The sequence below is a fragment of the Protopterus annectens genome, chromosome 6.part0 (assembly GCF_019279795.1).
Source record: "Protopterus annectens isolate FY-2018-M chromosome 6.part0, PAN1.0, whole genome shotgun sequence".
In the NCBI taxonomy this organism is placed as follows: domain Eukaryota; kingdom Metazoa; phylum Chordata; order Ceratodontiformes; family Protopteridae; genus Protopterus; species Protopterus annectens.
In genome coordinates, this window is record NC_056737.1 from 565564915 (window position 1) to 565578510 (window position 13596).

The following is a 13596-nucleotide window of genomic DNA, read 5'->3' on the forward strand; positions in this document are numbered from 1 at the left end:
GAGGTAAAAATATTTTCCTGTGCCTTGTGAAAGAAGTAGTTATAGACAGAGCAGTTACATCAATTTAACTAGGTGCAAAGACATTGCAATATCCAATGTGATTTCTGCATAAGAATTTTCCATTAAGAACTCTGTAGGATCACTGGAAAAATTAATTTAAAAATAGCTTATGATATGGTTATCTGTATACAGAAACTTATAGAAATTAAAGACTACAGGCAGTCCCCGAGTTACAGACATCTGAGTTAAGGATGACCCATAGATAAGAACAGGCTGCTGCAATGTCTGAAATAATGTGAAAATAAATAAAAATCTTTAAAGTTGCTGAAATATTACCTTAAAATGAAGAATTCTGTTGTACTTTCCTTTTCCCAGTTCGCTCCATTCATGAAGCTGCTTGAACGTCTTGTTAGAGCAGTTACGTCTGCCTTCACAGAGAGCAAGCGATCTGATTGGTTAAGATATCACTGTGTTGGCATTCTGATTGGTCTCAAGACTACAGGCTTTTACAGTACACAGTACTGAATCAGTTGTACTGTACAGTAGAATGGGCAAATGACATTGTGGCTCACTAGGGTCTAGGTGACAGTAGGAGGTCTGGCAGAGGTCTGAAAGTTCAGGAAAATTTGGAAAAGATTCGTGGGTGATGCCTGTAGTACAGAAATGTGAACTGAAGCCTAAACAGAGGTAAGTTTAACTTTTTTTGTATGGAACATTCTATTGTACTGTATTGTATTACAGTACAGTACAGTAGAATGTTCCATGTACGTGTTTTGACTTGCACACAGATTTGACTTAAGGACAGACTAAAAAATGGATCTTGTCCTTAACCTGGGGACTGCCTGTATCACAAATGAGATTAAGGATACTGGACCATCAATGTATTGTAAGCTACTAAAGAATAAAATCTACAAGACAGGATGCATTGTCAAGTTTTAGATGTATAAGAAACGGGTCTATATTAGAACACCGAACTTTCAAAATTTTGAGTGTTCTAATATCGACCCATTTTCAGAGAACGCTGAAAATATCGAAGAAACAGAAAAACAAATTTTTTCCTAGGGAAAGAATTTGGTTGTCCGTTTCTGTTGCTTCGGTATTTTCAGAGCTGTGGTGGAAAGTTGAAGATCAGGTTCGGGTAAGTGTGCGATTGTGTGGACATGATGGTTGGGGCGGGTTAGGTGAGTTAGGGTTAGGGTGCGGGTCAGGTAAGTGTGTGATTGTGTGGACATGAGGGTTAGGACGGGGTAAGTGAGTTAGGGTGCGGGTGAGGTGACTGAGTGATAGTGACAGACCTTAGGGTTAGGGTTTGGGTTAAGGTAAGTGGATAGTTAGTGGTGTATGTATAGTTTAGTGTAGGGTTAGGTGTAAGAGTTTAGGTGTATGTGTGTGGATTGCTGTTTGTTTGATGTGCTTGTGTTGTGTGTATGTGTTTTGGAACAGCAAATTTTTTCCCTAGGAAAAAATTTGCTGTTCTGTATATTCGATGTTTTAAATTTTCGATTAATAGTGTTCCAATATTAGAGCATTCGAAATTTTGAAAGGTCTGTGTTCTAATATAGACCCATAAGAAACATTGTGTAGAAATACTTTATTAATTCTGCATGGCTACAATGATGTCTAAGATATAGATACTTATTGTACCAACACAGTTTGAATAATATGATGATTTTAATAATTGTCATGCATTACAACTGAAAATGGTAGCACAATTTCAGTATTTCTATTAGATAGTTACTGTTATACATTTAACTGGAGACGGCTTCTCAGGAATAGTAAGAAATGAAGTATATCAAATTGTAAGCATTCATTCTCACAATTAATATTCATTATTCCTGCAATGGTTAGGATTACCTTACTGTTTATATTATCAGAAAATTATGTTATGGCTCATGCAACTCTGCAATATGAAAAGCTGAAATTTGGCATGTACAGAATGTTGATGTGAAGTGAAAGAGTTACAGCTATGTATGCTAACTGAAAATAATATGCAAAATAGAGGCCCAGTATGTCATTTCAGAGTGAATAAATATGTCTTCTGATATTGCTTTTAAATTATTACTGCAACAATATTTTATTTGGTCTCACTGATCTTAATCTCAGGATTTCCTATATCAATATTTCATTATCTTGAAATGGTTTTCTGCATTTTATATTTGCAACTGTAAATTGAAGTTTATATTACCTAGTCTTCAAATTTATCAAGATCAATTTAAAAATAAAAGAGCTAACTACAAACATCATAGCAGATATGCAAAAAGCAGCACGATCCCTGGAGCAAACAAAGCATTTATATATTCAAGGAAACAATTTAATTAATGCCTCCAAGACACAAATGTTGCACCCTAAATCACTAATACATCCAATTCTATATATTAACTTTAAAATGAATGGAAATAAAGTAGTTGTATCCTTAACTGCAATGACATAGCAAGAGATATGCAGAACTCTCGTATTTCTCATACATGGTCAGATAACTGATATGCATAATTTTATATATATATATATATATATATATATATATATATATATATATATACATGCATACATATATATAAAATCTCTTTCTATCTAGCTATATTCTTTATGTATATTATATTACTGTGGTAATGTGCATAAGTGCACACATTAGGGCAATGGTATAATTATGGAGAATAATAACAAGGTATTGTGTCAGATCTTATTTCAATCATTTACTATGAATTTATTCATTTAGGTTAGAAATTATATTGTGACGTATGTGTGAAATGACTTTGAACATCTGACACATTGCTGGACAACAAATTGATCTACTAAAGGAATTCATGGTCACTGTGTAACTGACACATTTTTGGAAGGAAGAAGAGGCAGTGAAATCTAAATCATTTGTTTCCATAGAAACTGTAGTCAGAAATGACCAGTGGGCATTAAGGATTATTATAGCACTGAGAAAAATACAATAATTTCTAGTAATATAGTGCAAAGAAAAAAATGGTAGTAACCCTTACCATGCACCAACATGGATTCATGGAACTGAAAACACAGCATTGTCTAAATAGGTTATGTGGTCTACGAAATAGACTAGAACAACAAGCAGGGATCAAAGTGCAGGACCACACATTGCTGACCAAAAATGTGAAATGAAATTGGTCTCTTTGCTTTGCCATGAAACCTTCCATCCCACTGCTGGGAACAGTACCAGCCCTACGAAACTCTACATTCTGAACATGCTGAGGTTCAGCTTTTGACATCCTAAAATTGCAAAACTAGTGTCATATCTCCAGATAGTATGAATAATAAAGTAATTTTTACTTTTTCAGGAAAAAGCAATGTTAATCATGAATATCAGTGTTTTTATATGACCTGTATCTACACTTATTATTCCTGAGAAAAAGGCTCTTGTTAGCATTTTTATTTTTGCTACAGTATTCTTCTGAGACACAATTTGTCATACTTAACATTTCTTGCACTACTACAGTTATATTATAATATAATATGAATCTTGGATGGCATACATTATATTAATTAATGTTTTATTTTAATCAGGGCAAATAAAAGGTGAATTCCAAGATAACGAATAGTATCTGAAATGGTCAGTGCTTTGTAAACTGCTAAATGACCATTAATCATAATACTTACACTATAGATTTATGTACTCAAATACATGGAAATAGTCAATATTATGTTCTTATTTTCTATACAGTCCTATCCATAAATGAAGCTGTGTGTGCAAAGGGAGCCTTATCGTTTTTCACTTGCCATTTGATCAATGCTCAGAATGTTGAACCAGAAAGAATGGCGGCTAGATTTGGAGAAGAGCAAGAAAGCAAATGCTGTTTTGTTCCTATTTTCTTCTTCTTCTCTGAAGATGTGCAGTCTCAGAGTTGTGTGTGTATATGCATGATGTAAGTGTATATATATATATATATATATATATATATATATATATATATATATATCAATATATAGATATATGTGTGTGTGTGTGTGTGTGTGTGTGTGTGTGCACATATATATATATATATATATATATATATATATATATATATATATATATATATATACATATACATATATATATATATATATATATATACATACACAAACACACACACGCACATACACAAATGCACACAGACACAACAATGTAAACTAAGTTGCACTTGTCTCTGCAGGGCTAGGGAATAAAAAGTGCAGTCCAAATGAATGAACTTAGAATCAAAAAAATTATGCCAAGCTAATTAATTAACTTCAGTGGACCACCAAAATCACAGCCCATGGTTTTACCATGAAGATGGCATTAATAGTGCAAAATCTAAGAAACAGTTACCAGGTCTCTGTGTTTAAATACATGCAAATTGTATAAACATACAGGGATCATTTGAAAGAAGTCAACATAAAAATAAATAACATATATATTATTGTTTTAATCACTAAAAAGATAGTAAATCATGGTATGATTCCTACATAATTAATCCATAATATCTGAAATATTGAAGAACCAGATATGAGACTATACGCTGTCTCAGCTAAATAAACCAGTACGAGTGAAACTGGACCCGGTCAAGTAGAAGGAAACTTTAATGTAACACACATAAAAACTAAAAACATTGGTTAAGCTCTTTCATCTGTGCAATACAGACTTCATCAGAACACCAATTCAGTGTTTCCATTAACAAATTTAAATACTTTTTGGCGCCAAAAACAACTGTGAGAAATACTCTCATTAAAAGAGCCACAATATAATAATTACAAAGCATACATAAATACTTAATAAATAGCAATCTGACAATTCATCTATTTAAAACATATATAAGTATGTAAATCTAACATAATTAAAAATGTTTAAAATATTTAAAATTGTGTTATGGACTCAGCTAATAATCTTACAAGAGTTGTAGTACAGGTTTAATGGTAATAAACTCATTTATACCCGGGGATTTTGTGGCATTTGTTAACATTTGCCAAAAGCTTTCCCTTTTGCTTAACAGTGCCTTATAATTACCCCCCAAGGTGAAATATGTACTTGATCTATTATAGCAAATTTAAACCTATGTGTCTCACCATACCTATCTATATGCCTATATAACGCATTTTTTGTATCCTTAACATTAATCTTATTTAAATGTTCATAAATACGCTTCTTAAACTGTCTCTCTGTTTTTCCTATATAAAAGGCGGTACATGAACTACACTTAGCTAAATAAACTATATTTTTACTATTACAGTTTCCCTTTATAAAATTCATATATGTCCTATTAATATCATCCAGTCTGATCCCTTCCACTTCATTAATAGCAAAACATTGTTTGTACAACCCACATTTTTTGGTGTGTGTATTAATAGTCTTAACTTTATCAAGCGTTCTATTTAATAAATTTTTAATATTCATACCCATTTTAAACACAAAACTAGGTTCCTTTCCAATTACATTCAATAATTCATCATCCAATACTAAATTATTCCAGTGCTTTTTTATAATATTTTTAACATCTGTCACACACGGGGAATATGTTAATACACACACTTTATTAATAAATAGCAATCTGACAATTCATCTATTTAAAACATGTATAAGTATGTATAAGTATATAAATCTAACATAATTAAAAATGTTTAAAATATTGTTATATTAAGTGCCAGGAAACGTTGATGCTCAGTCCATGCAGTTTATTCCACAAATAGTTTAAAAACAGGTGAGAACAAAAGCAAACGCCAACTAGTAAACTTGTATACTTTCGTATAATGTTCCCCTTCCCTCTAATGGTGGAAATTCTACATCATAATTGTCTCCATACATTTTATTATCTTCCCCAGTCCCGTTCCTGTTATTGTAATGAAGTTGATTATAAATGACAATGAAAACAAACAAAAGGAACTGGGTGGGGAAATTGAGTTACTGGATACTTGCATCACTACAGATTTAATTCATGGTATTAGAGAAGAAAAAGATAAATACCTTCAAATGAGAAAGGAAATAGACATGAAATGTGATGAAGTGATACAGCGTAAGATGGGTAAATTGAACAGAGATATAAATGAGTATGAAAATCACACTAATTACCCCAAACCACTATATCATGGGAACAAGATTAATAATTATAAAGGTAATTGGAACAATAACAACAAAAGAAAGAGTGATTATTTTCATTACAATAACAGGAACGGGACTGGGGAAGATAATAAAATGTATGGAGACAATTATGATGTAGAATTTCCACCATTAGAGGGAAGGGGAACATTATACGAAAGTATACAAGTTTACTAGTTGGCGTTTGCTTTTGTTCTCACCTGTTTTTAAACTATTTGTGGAATAAACTGCATGGACTGAGCATCAACGTTTCCTGGCACTTATTTCACAGTTTATTGGTTTTCAGAAGTGCTAGTGCCTTTTTTCCGTTATTGGTGTACGTAAGGAGGTTTCGTTTGGTTACGAAGTTCAGGCAGGATGTCCACGGAGGGGCAGGAGGAAGCAGGACAAGCCAGGAGGCTTATCGGCCAATTGACCAAATTAATAGACTTGCTAACCCCTTTATGTGCTAGTTTTGTCAACGGAAGTAAGCGCACAGTGGATCGAGTGGAAAAGGCTGAAGAGCTAGAAGAACCAAAGGGGAAAAGAAAGAGGGAGCTCATTGGCAAAATTGATGAAGCCGGCGACCTTTGTAATGGGACTATGTTTAACCCACAAGACACCCCGAGTATCCTACTTGATAGATCCACTGAGGAAGAAGCTGTTAAAACATTTAGGAAGGACTTGGGTGCTAAACCCAAACGGAATGCAAAACCGAATCCTGGTTTGCAAGGTACTGTTGCTTCCAATAATAACAATAATAAAAAAACAACTTCTGAATGGCTCAAACGAGACATTCAGTTTGGTAATTTTACAAGCAAAAATGAAGCATTCAATGATGGTGAGACTTACGGTATGAAAATTGATAGACTAAATATTTTATTAACTAAGCACAGAATACTCAGTATTGAGAATGCTTATTTGAGAGAATGTTTACAAAGGGAGATAGTTCCTAAAGGTTTAAGGGTATACAAATACCCTAATAATGTGCAGATTGGCTCTCATTTTCATAAATGTTTGATTGAAGTTTTTAACAAATGTGGTCTGGAGGTTATGAAGTTGATTATAAATGACAATGAAAACAAACAAAAGGAACTGGGTGGGGAAATTGAGTTACTGGATACTTGCATCACTACAGATTTAATTCATGGTATTAGAGAAGAAAAAGATAAATACCTTCAAATGAGAAAGGAAATAGACATGAAATGTGATGAAGTGATACAGCGTAAGATGGGTAAATTGAACAGAGATATAAATGAGTATGAAAATCACACTAATTACCCCAAACCACTATATCATGGGAACAAGATTAATAATTATAAAGGTAATTGGAACAATAACAACAAAAGAAAGAGTGATTATTTTCATTACAATAACAGGAACGGGACTGGGGAAGATAATAAAATGTATGGAGACAATTATGATGTAGAATTTCCACCATTAGAGGAAGGGGAACATTATACGAAAGTATACAAGTTTACTAGTTGGCGTTTGCTTTTGTTCTCACCTGTTTTTAAACTATTTGTGGAATAAACTGCATGGACTGAGCATCAACGTTTCCTGGCACTTATTTCACAGTTTATTGGTTTTCAGAAGTGCTAGTGCCTTTTTTCCGTTATTGGTGTACGTAAGGAGGTTTCGTTTGGTTACGAAGTTCAGGCAGGATGTCCACGGAGGGGCAGGAGGAAGCAGGACAAGCCAGGAGGCTTATCGGCCAATTGACCGAATTAATAGACTTGCTAACCCCTTTAGGTGCTAGTTTTGTCAACGGAAGTAAGCGCACAGTGGATCGAGTGGAAAAGGCTGAAGAGCTAGAAGAACCAAAGGGGAAAAGAAAGAGGGAGCTCATTGGCGAAATTGATGAAGCCGGCGACCTTTGTAATGGGACTATGTTTAACCCACAAGACACCCCGAGTATCCTACTTGATAGATCCACTGAGGAAGAAGCTGTTAAAACATTTAGGAAGGACTTGGGTGCTAAACCCAAACGGAATGCAAAACCGAATCCTGGTTTGCAAGGTACTGTTGCTTCCAATAATAACAATAATAAAAAAACAACTTCTGAATGGCTCAAACGAGACATTCAGTTTGGTAATTTTACAAGCAAAAATGAAGCATTCAATGATGGTGAGACTTACGGTATGAAAATTGATAGACTAAATATTTTATTAACTAAGCACAGAATACTCAGTATTGAGAATGCTTATTTGAGAGAATGTTTACAAAGGGAGATAGTTCCTAAAGGTTTAAGGGTATACAAATACCCTAATAATGTGCAGATTGGCTCTCATTTTCATAAATGTTTGATTGAAGTTTTTAACAAATGTGGTCTGGAGGTTATGAAGTTGATTATAAATGACAATGAAAACAAACAAAAGGAACTGGGTGGGGAAATTGAGTTACTGGATACTTGCATCACTACAGATTTAATTCATGGTATTAGAGAAGAAAAGATAAATACCTTCAAATGAGAAAGGAAATAGACATGAAATGTGATGAAGTGATACAGCGTAAGATGGGTAAATTGAACAGAGATATAAATGAGTATGAAAATCACACTAATTACCCCAAACCACTATATCATGGGAACAAGATTAATAATTATAAAGGTAATTGGAACAATAACAACAAAAGAAAGAGTGATTATTTTCATTACAATAACAGGAACGGGACTGGGGAAGATAATAAAATGTATGGAGACAATTATGATGTAGAATTTCCACCATTAGAGGGAAGGGGAACATTATACGAAAGTATACAAGTTTACTAGTTGGCGTTTGCTTTTGTTCTCACCTGTTTTTAAACTATTTGTGGAATAAACTGCATGGACTGAGCATCAACGTTTCCTGGCACTTATTTCACAGTTTATTGGTTTTCAGAAGTGCTAGTGCCTTTTTTCCGTTATTGTTATATTAAGATTATTGTTATGTTAAGATTATTAGCTGAGTCCATAACACAATTTTAAATATTTATACTTATGTGAGTCATATTGAAAAAGGTTTTCAGTCAGAAATATTTAGAAAGGAGACTTTCTTGAATGGTTACCTTGACTACACTAGTAATCATCCTAGATATATACTTAAAAACATCTATAAAGGTCAATGTATACGAGTAGCCAGAATGACCTCAGATTACAATAAAATGAAAGGTGAAATCAATAATATTAGAACTATGTTTATAAATAGAGGATATCCGCTGGATTTATTAGATGATATTTCACATTATGTCATTAAAGAATGGGGTAAAAAATACCCTCCTATACTTGGTAATGAGGAATTTAATATATTAAGTGGGGGAAATATTGAACAAAAAGAATTCAATAGAGTGTGTGTATTAACATATTCCCTGTGTGTGACATATGTTAAAAATATTATAAAAAAGCACTGGAATAATTTAGTATTGGATGATGAATTATTGAATGTAATTGGAAAGGAACCTAGTTTTGTGTTTAAAATGGGTATTACTATTAAAAATTTATTAAATAGAATGATTGATAAAGTTAAGACTATTAATACACACGCCAAAAAATGTGGGTTGTGCAAACAATGTTTTGCTATTAATGAAGTGGAAGGGATCAGACTGGATGATATTAATAGGACATATATGAATTTTATAAAGGGAAACTGTAATAGTAAAAATATAGTTTATTTAGCTAAGTGTAGTTCACGTACTGCCTTTTATATAGGAAAAACAGAGAGACAGTTTAAGAAGCGTATTTACGAACATTTATATAAGATTAATGTTAAGGATACAAAAAATGCGTTATATAGGCATATAGATAGGTATGGTGAGACACATAGGTTTAAATTTGCTATAATAGATCAAGTACATATTTCACCTCAGGGGGGTGATAATTATAAGGCACTGTTAAGCAAAAGGGAAAGCTTTTGGCAAATGTTAACAAATGCCACAAAATCCCCAGGTATAAATGAGTTTATTACCATTAAACCTGTACTACAACTCTTGTAAGATTATTAGCTGAGTCCATAACACAATTTTAAATATTTTAAACATTTTTAATTATGTTAGATTTACATACTTATATATGTTTTAAATAGATGAATTGTCAGATTGCTATTTATTAAGTATTTATGTATGCTTTGTAATTATTATATTGTGGCTCTTTAAATGAGAGTATTTCTCACAGTTGTTTTTGGCGCCAAAAAGTATTTAAATTTGTTAATGGATACACTGAATTGGTGTTCTGATGAAGTCTGTATTGCACAGATGAAAGCGCTTAACCGATGTTTTTAGTTTTTATGTGTGTTACATTAAAGTTTCCTTCTACTTGACTGGGTCCAGTTTCACTCATACTGGTTTATTTAGCTGAGACAGCGTATAGTCTCATATCTGGTTCTTCAATATCTGAAATATGTAAATGCATCATGTCGTCATGGAGAACAACTTCTCTCTGTAAATATTGATGGTGTTTCATTTACTCCTGGTTAATAAAATTAATTATCCAAAATTGCTCCTTTCAGTTTAATGTATATTACCATTTTTATTGGTGAGCTTTAGCAGTATTCACCTTTTCAATACCAATAAAAAGAAAACTTGCAGATGTGAGTATCAGAGGACAATTCCTTCATGAGAGCAATGTATAATTCTCCAGTTTGCTGATAAATCACATTCCCATGGACCCTTTTTTGATGTATATAGAAAGAACTGCATATACAGATTGCTATATAAGCCACCCATTCAGATGCACAATTAATAAAATATCTAATATCAAATAATGTATACGTATTAACAGATGTGAATAATCAATTTTACAAAAATGTCAGTTGCCACAACAGAAATATTCCTTGTACCCATAACAGTCTGTAATGTGTTAAAAAAGTTATTTAAAAATAAACTTTTCTGAGGAATATTATTCCCTTTCATATAAGTAAAAATGTATTTTCTGTAAGGCAACTCCAAAGTTTGCTAACACCTTTAACTTTAAAGGTATTAGAACCATAAGTCATGATGTATCTGATAAGTTGCTGTTCATAGAAAGTGATTTTTTTGTTAGTTAAAAACTTGTTCTCTCCTAACAGATTGTACTTTTTATGTATGTATGTATGTATGTATGTATGTATGTATCTATGTATATACTGTATTTATTTATTTATTTTTGAATAACATATAAGTTGAGTGTCATATCCACAGGTTTGAAACTGATGTACAAGTGTACTAGTTTCCCCTTCATAGACTTGTGAATCACTACAACTATGCTTCATTCTCAAAATTTAAAAAAAGAGAATTTTGTATTTTATATGAAGGGGATGGCAACTGGTAGTAACAAAAATGCAGTCATAGTAAAGGGCTTGCAGTAAACTGATATACGCAATGTCTCATCTAATAACTTAATTACTTCAACATCAAAAATGTGCAGTTAATTAATTATAACTACCAGTGAAAGAAATATCACATACATTACTGTTAAGAAACCTTACAACATTTTCATTTGTTTACCTGTACCTTGCCACAACAACCAACAGTCAGCAAGGACTCTATAGCAAATTTCACTGTCATTGAAAAATGATTTACAGTCTGGATCACAGATATTTTAAAATTCTAAAAGTCTCTTAGAGAGATCTGCATATGTGGGGTCAAAAGCTGCCCCCATGGCTGCCATGTTTAATTGGTGGTAACAATTACCTTGGAAGTATAAGACATTCATACATAAAGCAAATTATATCAATAAACTAAAGTTAAAATCTTTATGTGTATGCCTTGCTTGTTTATCAAATACTCAAGAGCCCTAATGCCTTAATTTTGTGTTATCTTTTTATGTTTAATATGTGCATGCACCTAAGATAAAATTTGTTATAGCACACCTCTCAATAGGCTGAAATATGTTCCATCAAGTGACTTTTCCTAGCAATAATAGGGCTACCCATTACTGGTTGTACTTTCTTGTGAGTTTTTAGTTGTGTATAAAATACTGAAAATGTGGTTCTGACATCAATTATTTTATGAGGTTGTTAGAAATGATTCCCTTTTCTGCATACTATAGCATTAAATGAGCAATTTGTCTTCTAAACAAAGAAACTAGGTATACATATGATTGATAATAAAACAATAAATCAAATTAATGCATTGGTTCTACCTCATACTGGTCAGCCTATTGAGATGTGTGCTTGGAAAAAATTTTATCTTAGGTGCATGCACATATTAGAGATACAAAGATACCACAAAATGAAAGCATTAGGGCTCTTCAGTATTTTATACATAAGCAAGGCAAAATACATAAAGAATTCAGACTGCTACTGTACCACTTGTATCTCTTTATACTATAACCAATTCCAGTTGATTACTTAGTCTAGCTGAGGCTTATCTCTCAGTTATAGTTACATTGTGAGGAAAAAAATCTCCTGAATTGATTGGCATTGTCATTATTCATTTCTTTAACTGCATTATATTCAAAGAGATAAACTGTGTGATTATAAGGGGACTGACATTTAGTCATCAAATTTAAAGTTAAGTGTATTCTGAACATCCAAATTAAAATCAAAGGGTGTGATAGTTAATATTTCAAATTCAGTATTCTAAAAAAAAATTCAACCTACATTTTATTTTGAAAATTTTATATACTAAAGCTAGGGACAAAGCTTCAACCTTTATTTAACAAAGAAATTCTACCTGGGTCTGAAACTCAATCTGATATATTAATTACTAAATTATCATTATCAGAACTTAGGTTTTCATCAATTTTTGAAAGCAGGCCAGAATCACTTGATTTTCTTTGAGTATGTTCCCATCATCCTAGTGTCTCCTAAATGGAGAAAATCTCCTTTTAAGCTCTCACATTAGAGCATTCAGAGTTCAAGGAGGAATTAATTGATTCTACCTCAGTATCACTAGCTGAAGAAAATTCAGCTGTCAATTTTGAGGTACATGGTATAGATTCAGCTGAACTCTTATCCCATGTTCTCTTACATTTCATCATCTTGTTCTGTGTAGCTGCAATATTTTTTGCAAATCTTACAGATTTGTATGTTTGTTCCTTGTGAAAGCCATATATATTATATATAATCATTAAGGTACCTATTAAACATGCTGAGATTTCATGTTTGTAATTTTTCATTCAAATTACACATAGTAGTTAAATATTCAGAATGTAATTCCACAAAGTCTGAGTTATTAACAAAGTATTGAACAGTATTAACAACAGTAACAACACCGGTTATTTTGTCAGGTTTTCATGAACAAAACTCCAACAGACAATCCATAAACCTCCTGGATGCTGCTTTTTGAATGGTATGCCATTTTGCAATAATAGTCAGTTTTCTGTGTCAGCTCACAGTTCTATATATACTTGCAGAATTATATATTGCTGTAAACAAACTTTCAATGTCTTGTAACACATTACATTAGAATGTAGCTTCTCAGAAGCGGAGGTAAGTTCAGCAATATCTGTTGAGTAGTGTGGTTGAAATCTGTTGTCATGTTACCATCTGAAAGGGAAGCAAAATCACTGAGATGATATCCTACTTCAGCAAAAGCCAACCTCCACAAGATGTCACCTTTATGTTGAGACACACCTGTAACAAAATTCTAGA